Source organism: Dipodomys merriami, unplaced genomic scaffold, assembly GCF_024711535.1.
Source record: "Dipodomys merriami isolate MVZ:Mamm:240054 unplaced genomic scaffold, mDipMer1.0.p SCAF_2, whole genome shotgun sequence".
Taxonomy (NCBI): Eukaryota; Metazoa; Chordata; class Mammalia; order Rodentia; family Heteromyidae; genus Dipodomys; species Dipodomys merriami.
Window position 1 is genome coordinate 29,547,358 of NW_027203381.1, and position 12,005 is coordinate 29,559,362.

Consider the following 12,005-nt stretch of genomic DNA (forward strand, 5'->3'; position numbering starts at 1 on the left):
TTTGTTCTTGATCTTAATGGAAAATTATCTAGACTTCCATTATTAAATATATTGTTAGCTTTGTGCTGTTTCATAAGTGACATTTTAACAGACTAGTAATTTTTCTTGTATCTTTATATTGTTGAGCTTTTTTTTCATGCAAGGGTGCATAGTTTTGTCAAATTCTTTTCTGTATCTGCTGAATAGATCATGTGATCTTTGTCCCTTCTTCTACTAAAATGGTGCATTTCATTGATTGACTTTGCTTTTTTTAGAGGTATTCTGGTTTAAATTCAGGGTCTTGCCCTTGTTACACAGGCACTCTACCACTTGGTTCATGTCTTCAGCTTTTTTACTTTAGTTATTTTAAAAACAGATTCTCGTGTTTACATGCAAAGCAACCTGAATTGTGACCCTTTTACTTTCACTTCCTGTGTAGTCAGGATGACAAGCATGTACTACCTTACCCAGCTTTTATTGGTTGAAATGAGAGTCTCATAAATTTTTTGCCCAAGTTGGCCTCCAATTGCAATCTTGATGTCTATCTCCAATGTAGCTAGGGTTATAGATATGAGCCACTGTGCCCAGATACTATTAGCTCTTTAGGTAAACTTTCTCTTCATTTTAATTTGTAGGTATTTATAGTTACAAATGTTCTCGCTGGCATTTTTACTGTATACCATAAACTTTGGTATATAATATTTTTCCATTCATCTTGAAGCACAGTATCATCTGTTGCACCTGTGATTTCTTTTTTGATTCTTCGGTGACTTAGGAGCATATCGGTTAATTTCTAAATATTTGTGAGTAGTCTGACTTCTTTTTGTTACTGATTTCTAACTTCATATCATTATGGCTTATATATTTCACAGGATTTAAAAAGTGATTTTAAAATTTATTGGTGCTCATTTTATTCACTAGCACTGGTCTGTTCTAGACTCTGTACCATGTATACTTAAGAAGACTGTGTATCCTGTTTTTATTGGATACAACATCTATACATGTCTGCTAGGACTGATTGGCTTATAGTATTGTATGTCATTCATTTTTTAAAGTTTTTTGTTTTTTTTTTTGTCGGTCGTGGGGCTTGAACTCTGGGCCTGGGCGCTGTCCCTCAGCTCTTCAGCTCAAGGCGAGCACTCTACCACTTGAGCTACAGCGCCACTTCCGGTTTTCAGGTGGTTTATTGGAGATAGGAGTCTCACGGTCTCTCCTGCCCGGGCTGGCTTTGAACCGCGATCCTCAGATCTCAGCCTCCTGAGTAGCTAGGATTACAGGCGTGAGCCACCAGCGCCCGGCCATTTTTTAAAATTTTAAATCATCACTGCTTTGTTGTTGAAATATTTCAATATGTAGAAACAACTTTAGAAATAAGAAAAAGCACATGGTATGTATTTTTTCTAGAAGTTCTTTTTGTTCCTTTCAAATTATGCTCAATTATTATTAATTAGTTCTTTCTAGACATATTTTGCCTTCCATTTAAAATTTATTCATAGAAAGTAGATGAATGTATTTTATATTAAGCATCTGATAAATATCATATGGTTTGAGTATGTTGTCTCTGACTCTCACTCATGTTATCTTGTTTTCTTGTATATTCTGTAATATGTTACATAGAGCTCCCATTCTTTGGAACTTTGTGGATTCTTTGAGCTGTGTCTTCAAGGCATATTCTTTCATAAAAGCTTTGGCTTGCTTTTGTAGCTGCCTGAAGCTACTTTAAATTTGCAGTCAGAGGTTTTTAAAATCTCATGGGTAGTTTGAATTTGGGCCAAAACTCGTATGTGTAATCCTGTTGAAGATTCTACATTATCAGGGTGGAATTTTTCCCCACCACTCAATGTCAAAGTTAAGACAAGCATGTTTCCTTGCTGTCTTTTTCTTCAGGGTAAGTTTATTTGTAGTCTTTCATTACACTGAAACTATACCCCTTGGGAGTATCAACTTCACATAGGCATCTCCTTTTAGATTCTGCTCTTTGGGCAGGACTTCCATTTTCCCTCCTGTTGGGCATACCCCTAAGGGTATGGTTTAGTAGATGTTTTCAAGATCTTTCTTACCTGGATTTCAACGTTAGTTCTTTTTGTCTTAGGGGCCTTTCTCACTGTCTTGCAATGCATTTATAAATACATACATTTCAAAATTTTATTTAGCAGTTATGGTTCTTTTCTGGGGAAAGTTATTTAAGATACATTCTATGCATGCTCTGTAAGTCTAATTAAACAATACTCCTGTTTAAGTCACTGTTTTAAACTGATCCTCTGCCTAGTTCATGAAGTAGTACTAACTTTATAGAACTTCCTTTTGGCTTTTAACTTAATTGTTGTTGTTGGTTTTGTTTTTTTTTTTTTCATTTTGAGACAGAGCGTTGTTATGTAACCCAGACAGGCCTCAAACTTTCCATCCTCCTGCCTCAGCTTCCTGAGTGTGGGGCTCACAGGTATATACCACTCTATCTAGCCTTTAGGCTTTTAAAGTTATGCTTGGTTATTCTGTCTCTGTCTCTATCTGTCTCTGTCTCTATCTGTCTCTGTCTCTATCTGTCTCTCTGTCTGTCTCTCTGTCTCTGTCTGTCTGTCTCTCTCTCTCCCCCTCCCTCCTTCTTATCTTTGCTTCCTCCTCTTCCATGTGGGTAGAGGGGCAGTACTATGTGGTATGTATGGTCTGTACATAAGATATATGACCCCGTATTATAATTTAGTTCTCAGAAACATAGAAACTTCTGTAATTTGGAGGAAATGCATACTAAAATGTTATCACTTTTGTCTACCTTCTCTCCCAATCAGAGAAAACACTTCTTTAAAAGAAGATGCTTGGCCAGGTGCTGGTGGCACTCACACCTGTAATCCTAACTACTCAGGAGGCTGAGATTTGAGGATCATGGTTTGAAGCCAGCTCAGGTGGAAAAGTCTCTGTGAGACTCTTTTTTTTTTTTTTTTTTTTTAATCTGTGAGACTTTTACATCCAATTAACCACTCAAAAATCAGAAGTGGTGCTGTGGCTCAAGTGATAAAGTGCTAGCCTTGAGCACAAAGAGGCTCAGGGACAGTGCCAAGAGGAAGAAAAAGAGGAAGAAGGAGAAAGAAAAGGAGAAGGAGAAGAAAGAAGTTGTTTGGAATATAGCTATTGTCACTGCCCATGCTTAGCACATCCATTCATATGTCCACCAAAGTAAGACAGACAAAGCAGAAAGAGCCAATGTGTCAAGACAAGCAACAGAAATAGAGTGGTGAGCTAAAAGTGAGGAGCAGGTGGATAGGCAGACGAGAGAAGGAGCAAGAGGAACAATATAAGAGCCACAGAGTGGGAGGCCATTGTATAGATGTACAGAGTTGGAGAACATGGAAAGCCTCCAATATTTGTTCCATTAGAAGTGGCAGTTTCATGCTTCCTCCAGTCCTTTACTAAGTGGTGCCACTTTATTTTTTGTACTTTGCCATCAAACTGCCATTTGGATGTTGCTAGCAGAGCTAAAGGCCCTTTATGACAGATGCTGTTGCCCATCAATGCATTTGACCATACTGGTTCAGCTTCGCCCTGCTGACTCACTTTTAATCATCACTAAAATACTCTAATTTTCCTAATATGAAGTCATCTATTATCTTGATTTTATTGAATTTTTAAAAATTTGAATGTGCAGACACACATTTACATTCAGCCTGCCATCTGAGCCAATGAAAGCTCTTGTTTCTGATCTGTTTACATTAACATTTCTTATCTTTCTTGATTTCCTGTCATCTGGCAACTTCATAAGTACTTTGGTATCTATTTGTCCAAATCAGTGATGAAAATATTCAGCCAGATCAAGGGATGAAATTTCTTTCCAATCTCAGACTGATGCAGTATGATTGTCCAACTACTTATTTATCCATCTAGTTGTAGACACAACAAATGTGTGTTGTTGTTATGTATGTTCTTGTCAATACCCAGGTGGCAAGTATACACCTTGCAAATCTAGAATGATAAATAAAGCCAAGACAAGTTTAACCTGCCTGGCCCTTATTGTAGCCACTTCAGGGACTAGTGATTGCTGCTGCCTTTTTAAATTGCTCACCAGCTTCCTTTTTTAAATCTAATCTAGAAAGCAACCCATAATTGCCACCAAACTCATCAGTTGGTAGTATATAGACTATGACTTCTTCCTCTTCTGAAAATCAAAATATGACTTTTATTCCTTTCTCTACTTCCTAGTACATTTCAAAAACTCTCTTGTAAATAGTTTTGTAAAGAATAGACTAGATGTTTTTTTCTTTCAGGTGATTGTTTCTAACACATTTATAGGATTATTTCTTTGTTGCTTTGTATGTCCCTCTCCCATGGTATAACCCCTGCTTTCACTGTATTTGAAGTTGGTATAATTTGTGTAGGGGAAAGGAAAAAACAAATCGTTTAAATAGGGATACAGGTGGATCCATTGCAACAATGGATAACAAGCTGTTATGTGGGAAAACGAACTTTACAACTTTGGTGAGGGGGAGGGAGGATGGGAAGGGATGGGAAGGGGAAACAAAGGAGGAGGCTACAATGCTTGATAAGAAATGTACTCATTATCTTGCCCATGTAATTGTAACTCCTCTGTACAGTATTTTCACAATAAAAATAAAAAAGAATAAACTAGATATCTTATATAAAACAACAAGCAATAGAGTGGTGAGCACTAGTAATGCTTAATAAATGACTAGTTTTCTTCCTCTTTCTCCACTTCAGTTTAAACCCATTGAAATCATTTAACTTGCCTGCTTTTGTTCTAATGTACAATATTAGGAAGACAACTGTAAAAGCAGGCTTTAAAATATACGGGCTTGTGTAAAAAAAATGAAGCTTATTTTTTCCATACATAAAAGTTGGTAAGTAGCTCTACAATGATAAGGAGTCTGTATCCTAGCCTTTCTTGCTGCTCTGTCATTCTTCACAGTCCAAGACATGATTCCTACTCTTATTTTTTGTAATATAAATCAATGGGAAGGTAGAAAAAGAAGGCAGAAAAAGAGACATAATTCAATGAGAACAACCCAGGAATTTCATACATCCTTTTTACCTTTATTTCATTGTCTAGAACTTAATCACAAGACTACAAGTAGGTGAAAATGAGTCTAGGAAACAGTAATTGTTGTTTGGGGGCAGCCAAACTTTTTGGTTGACCAAGTCACCTTGGGTGAACAACTCATCCTCGTTTCCCCAAGTCTTCTATGGCTTTAGCAGGGAAAGTCCTGCATCCTTAGGATCCTTGGTCCCAAACAAACAGGACAATCACACTATATCTAACTAAGATTTGTGGGTTCTAAAGAAATACTGATGGACACTAACTCTCTTCCTTACTCTCCAGTTTGTCTTGTGAGTCTGATCTTTTGCCATGCTTATGAGTTGCTTTTTCCATTTTAGTCTGAAGATATTTCTCCTAGAAACAGAGGAGCATTACATTTCATCTATTACCTGATCTTCTCTTTATTCAGAAAATTTATTAAATTCCTTTTGATTATATTGGTATTGAAAAAATACACAATTTACAAAAAAGAAATATACAAAATGGCTAATAAGAACACCTATAGATCCTTAACATCACCAGGAATCTGGAAATGCAAATTAAACCCATGATACAGTCCCAGTACACATCCATTATAATTTTAAAAGACTGATAATGTAAAAAATTCGTGAGAATTTGGTGTGATTGGCATTCTCATTCTTTGGAAGACAGTTTGACAGTATCTGAAAAGTAAAACATACATCTATCATATGACTCAGTCATTCCATTCCTAGTGGAATTTGTCCAAGAAAAATGAAGGTGTATATTTCTGTATAGACTTGATTACATAGTCTATTCATACTGAAATTATTTGTAATAGATATAAACCTGTAAACAATCCAAATGTTTCTCAACAGGCAAAAGGATAAACAAGTTGTGGTATATTCATACTATTAGATACTATTCAACAACATCAAAAGTAAATAACTTCAGTAATATGTTTAAATCTCAAATTATGCTGAAGGAAAGAAGCTGGGCCAAGAAATATTGTCCCAGTTAATGTGGATGCTAATTATATGGTGAGTTCATGAAAATGAATTGAGTAGCACAATTGTGACCACTATATTTGCATGGATATGTATGCCTTATCTTCAATATAGATAATTATTTAGGGAAATCCAAGCCCTATCTCCTTTCATGCATTATTCTACTTGATGTCCTTCTTACCCATCTGTCTACACCTGCAAAATCCTCCTTGGTTCTATTCCTTCTTTTTATCTTCCAGGAAGAAGATTTTTTTTAATGAACCACATATCAGAACTTTCCAAAATGAACAGTTTCTTGGAATTGTACCCTTCTTTTCTTATTAGAACAACATATTATATGTAATGGCATATTTTCCTTATACTTGGCTTAAGTTCTAAAAGTAATTTAGAATTGTAGACTACAAACTCCTCAAAAGCAGATGTCTGATTTCAGGGCTCTGTGCTATAATAGAACCTTCATAAACACCCTAAATAAAATGTTCTAGAAATCTTCAGAGTTGGAAAGCAGTGAAGTTTAGAAATAATTTTTAATATTTGTAAATTATTAAATGTACCTTTAATGCTATGGGACCAGAAGCTCCAGTATCTGGCATCTTTCTTTCCTGGCCTTTGATTATGTTAATGTATATCATTTGTGATATCTTTTAAGTAATCTTTAAATGTAAGCAAATGTTTCCCTGAATTTTGTGAGTTATCATAACATATTATCAAACATGAGGACGGATAGTGGAAACCCTGGTTTATAGCTGGTTGGTCAGAAGTACAGATGACAGATGAAAGTACAGGTGACAGAGACTTTGTATGGGAATCAGAAGTAGAGATAGTCTTTTGGGGCTGAGCCCTTAAACTGTTGGATATGATGTTAACTCTAGATAGATAGTATCAGAATTGAATACAGCAACACAATCAGAGTCTGGTGAGTTGGAAAACTCATCATTGGTTGGGGGGAAACCCACACCATCTCATAGGTAGCTTGAAAAAACAGACCACTAGTATTTAAGAGGGTTTGGGGCCTCCTGTCTAATAATTTACAAATATTAAAATGCTTTCTAAACTAATGACATTTTAAAGCACCTTCACTCCCTCCTCGGTGTATTTCCTCTTGATGTTAACCAATGTCTTCACTATTTTCAATATTCTCCTAGTTTTCAACAGAATCTTAACATTAATGCATTAATTCTTTACTTTTGCCTGATCCATCACTTAATAAAATAAAGCTCTGCTTATTCTGCAGAAAAATTATTTCTTATCCTCTTAAAGCAATACAACTTGTCTTTATATAAAAACATGTATGAACATCAGTTGAGTGGATCTGAGATAAGATCTATTTGGCACTATACCATCTAAGAAGGTAGCACAAGTCTTTGGTAATGCTTGAAATCTACCCATCCATTTATTCATCCGTCCATCTACTTACCTATCTTCACTGTTACTTTTTTTGTAGTTTTAATTCATTTGTAGTTTTAATTCTCTAGTACTATGTGATTCTTCACTTTCTCTTTCTTTTCTACCACCAGTTTTGGTTGTTGTTTCTCTTCTTTCTTTTTTCTTCTTTCCAGTAACGGATCTGGGATGCAGGTCTCACAAATGCTGAGGCCAGTGCTCTATTACTAACGATATCCCCAACCCTCTGCTACCTTTTGTTTCTAGTCAACATTTGTTTCAGGATTAATTTATATTCACTTCCTTAGAATCTTAACTTGACTACTTTCTCTTCTCTGAGTGAAATGTATTATTTCCTCTACTATATCTAGTATTTTTTTTTCCTCTCAAAATTTTTTTTCCTCTCAAAACGTGTCAGAAAAATATAAAAGTATAGTACTTACTTTTTGGCAGGAAAAATATGAGCTCAGAAACATAAGTATCCCCTTTAAGAAGAGGATTAGCTTTTGATTAAGGGGAAATGAGGACAAAATCTCATGAGTCTTTGTTTATTCAGGTGCATTACAGTCAATTGCCTCTGCTGCAGAATATTTCCAGTGCTTGTGAGTTCCAGGCTCATTTCATGACTGCCTGGGTAGACTGAGATCAAAAGTCTGTGCCAACAGAATTCTGCTTTACTCGGTTTCTTCCTCTTGGATTTCATTGATTTTTTTACCTTGTCACTTGGTATGTAAAGACTCCTCCTCCTTTGCTGCCTTTACATTTCAAAAAAATCACTTACCTTCCACACTTACCTTCTAGTGTTGTGAACAATATTAGATAACCTCAAGAAGTCATAAATAAGGTGGGGGAAGACAATGTGGCTGTTGACTTGGATCTAGCCCTGAATTTCTAGTGACCATGGCATTCTAGCATATAGACTAGTATAAGAGACTAAAAGTCACATACAAGTAGATGCTGAGATAGGAGTGACAGAGAATCTGTCACTGTTGTCCTTGAGGCCTGCTCTACCTTGAGTTATCAAAGATTATTTACTTTAATCCAAACATTTTTTTACTTAACTTTCTGTTATCTGTATTTCTGTCATCAGTAAGCAAAAACTCCTTGTATAGCACACTCCAAGCACTGGGGGCTCAGTTGCTAATATCCCTGGTTAAGAGCTGGACATCCAGAAAGACACATGAGATCTGGACCCTTTAGACCTGAAGGCTTGGACTTGAATGCCCAAAGGAAAGGGAGAGGAGGGGATAAAAGCTCAACAGAAAGTTCAGAGGTGGAAGAAGTAACTAGTTCTGCAAGAATCTGTGCCAAGGTCATCTCAGGAAGCTAGGTCCTCAGCATTCATGCAGAGGACCTGGCTTTATGAAGATCCTTTCCCTTGATTTTTCTAAACCCCATTGGCTGCTTCTTTTTCAGGGGAAATTCTTCACTTGCTTCAGGCTTCACAGACTTCTTTGTTACATTACAATGTTATGAGGTGTGTATTATCATTATAGCCCTATTGTATAGTAAGAAAGCTAAGAGATAAATCAGTAACAGGACTGGAGCCTGCAGCTGCTAAGAGACATAGCTGAAATAGTAGCCAGGAAGTTTGGGTCCAGAACTACATTCATCAACTTCACTCAAGGTCTGCTGCGGGCTCAGTGTTGTCCTTGGTCTTTCATAGTCATTACCTTTCTTACTTGTACCTTTGTGATAATAACAGATCAATCCCATCCACTGTTTCTTCTCCTCCTAAAAACACCACTAAAGTATAGAAAATAAAGAACAGTTTCACCTATGAGGACTATAACAATAAAGAGGGCAATGGACCAGAAATCTGAGCACATTTTTATAAAGGTTGGGTAAAAAGATGGGCCAGGCGCATGCCTGTAATCCCAGCTACTGGGAGGCATACATAGGAAGATCCCAGTCAGAGGGTGGCCCCAGTCCAAAAAAAGTATGAGACAACAACCTGAAAGCAAAAAGGGCTAAGAGTGTATCTTGAGTAGCAGAGCATCTGCCTAGTAGGTGGCAGGCCTTTAGTTGAGTTCAAAATAAATGAATCCATGAAAAATATATTAATTAATTGACTAAAATCAATCAACTAGTAGATGAAGAGAGGGAACTCATCTAAGAAAGTCCAGAGAGGGGCTGGGAAGGTGGCTCAGTGGTAGAGCTCTTGCCTTGCATGCATGAGGCCCTGGCTTCGATTCCTCAGCACCACATAAACAGAAAAAAAAAGCCAGAAGTGGTGCTGTGGCTCAAGTGGTAGAGTGCTAGTCTTGAGCTGAAGAGCTGAGGGACAGCGCCCAGGCCCAGAGTTCAGGCCCATGACCGGACCCCACCCCCCCAAAAAAAAGAAAGTCCAGAGAAAAGAGGGCAAAAGTTTCCCCAGAACTTCTCGGATGCTCTCATAAACCCTCAGTAAGAAGGTTGTAAGTTTGTTTTCAGGGTCAAGAACTACCATGTGGATTCTTGTGTATCTCTAAATCTTTATTCCCTTCTAGTGTCATATGGGGAAGGAGGTCTTCTGTGAAATTGTGTTGGAAGAAACTGCTAATGCTTTGTCTTAAAGACATCTAGAATAAGAAGCCCTACATTTTCCATTTGCAATGGGCCCCATCAATTACATAATTAGTCCTGTGAACTTTGAGGCTCAGAGGAAGGGATGCAGGTACAGTGGTGGCTGCAGATGATAAACAGGCATTGGCAACAGAGCAAATCAAGTGAACTATAAGACACCTATGCTGTCCTCCCATGACCATTCATTTAAGTCCTTTTCTGTATCATAATTTTATAACTCACTTCAACTGTATTTCCTTGTTTGTGTTGAGGAAATTCCCAACAACATTTCTATTATCTCATGCTTTGATTCTAATCATCTCTCTACTTCGCATTTCTCTGCATTCCACTCCCATACTTTGCTGGCTGGGTGACAACCACAACCTTCCCTTCATGGTTACTTTCTTCTGGAGAGTCTGAAGGGCTCAGGCTAAGGATTTTTTTTTTTTTTTTTTGCTTATCAATTGAGAGCAGGGAAGGGAGAAAGAGATCAAACTGCAAAAGTTACAACTTTGTGGAAGGCCATTGGAAAGTTGTATTCAACAATATCTGAATGGCCCAACACTGGAGGAGAGACAAGCATCTATTGATAAGTTGTGGGGCTTACTCCTGATTACAAAGTAAATGTAGATAGACACAGCAAGAATTGTTCATCTAGAATAAATGGTGAAATGTAAAGGGCCAGGTCCTAGTTGGTGGAACAGTTTATTGTCAGTTAATAATTCTTTCAGTGAAGGCCCACCCCACCAAGACAAAAACATCTTTTTCCACCTATAGATAGAATGAAGTGCCCTCTTGGAGCCTGTTGTACATATATAAATAAACTTTTGTTCAAAATAAAATTATATGGTAGTTTAAAAAATACTATAAAAATTTTTAAAAACTACTATAGAGGGTAATCATAATATTAACTTAAAATTGTAAATGTATGACAATAAGATACACTGAGGCTAGCACTTGGTCCCCCTCAGAGTGGTATTAAATTTATTTTATGCATTTCTGTTTCTTCAAATTTTACTTTGATGAATATGTACAATGATTATAATTAGGAAAATTATTTTTTAAAAATTGAAGTGCTCTTATAAGTTTGTGAGCCAGAAATTAAAAAGGAAAGAAAAGAAAAGGCCTAAGTGGCTCTTATCCAAAATGCTTTAATATGGCTCTAATTGCCTAATTTTGATTCTTTAAGCATAATTTTATAATAGGTTATATATTCAATAACTTTGAACTAATTTTCTCCTATTATTTTACATCATAGACAAAAAAATTTCAAAGGAATAATAGCTCTATTTGAGTAGTTGAATGTGTTGGAAACTGAAAGAATTTTAACTCGAATTTTTTAAATTTTGGATATGTTCTTAATTCATTTATATTATTAATATGTAAAGTTGTCTTAAAAGAGGCTTTATTGGCTTTCATGCACCTCAACTGAGCTCACACCTATTAACCACGACTCCTGTCTCCCTTCACTCTTGGGGATAGGCTCTGAGTAGTGTCTTCTAGTGGGCTCTGCACCACTTTCCTGACAACCATCCCCCACCAACACAAAGTCAAGCCCACAGGCTAGAGGGAGAAAATTCCATCTTTGAAACTGTAATAGGGAAAAGATGTGGAGGAGAGAGGAAGACTCCAGTGGCACAGTTTTGCTGCCCAGCTTCTGCTTTCTAACACATTCATTCATTTAACAACTACTGAGGTTTCTTTCATATATGATTATTTAGAAGTGCTTTAATTTCTTAGTATATCAAAATTTTCCATTTATATGTCTACTATTTGCTGTTCAAGTCCATTAAAGTATATAGCTTAAATTATTTTGGTTCATGTTTGTTTTATAACTCTGGATATATCTTGATGAAGCTTCTCTAAGTGTCACCTGGTCTAGTTGTTTCAGTTGTATATTTTTTTTTCACTAGCATTCCATCTACTTTGTTTTTTTATCAATAACTGACAAAGAAGTGGTAAAACTTCCAATTATATTTCTGGATTTCTTTGTCTTCTCAGTTCTGTTCATTTTTGTTTTATAAATTGTAAAGCTGTGTGTAAATTCATTTAAGTTTGCTATGTCTTTTTGGAGAATCATCGTTCTATAA

General features: G+C 36.4%; 1 long non-coding RNA gene across 1 annotated transcript in view; it reads left to right on the top strand.

The window, feature by feature from the left end:
- The window catches only part of LOC138832039 (uncharacterized), a 51,507-nt gene that overhangs the window by 18,909 nt on the left and 20,593 nt on the right, over nucleotides 1-12,005 (top strand). The gene's annotated exons all lie outside the window — the stretch shown is intronic.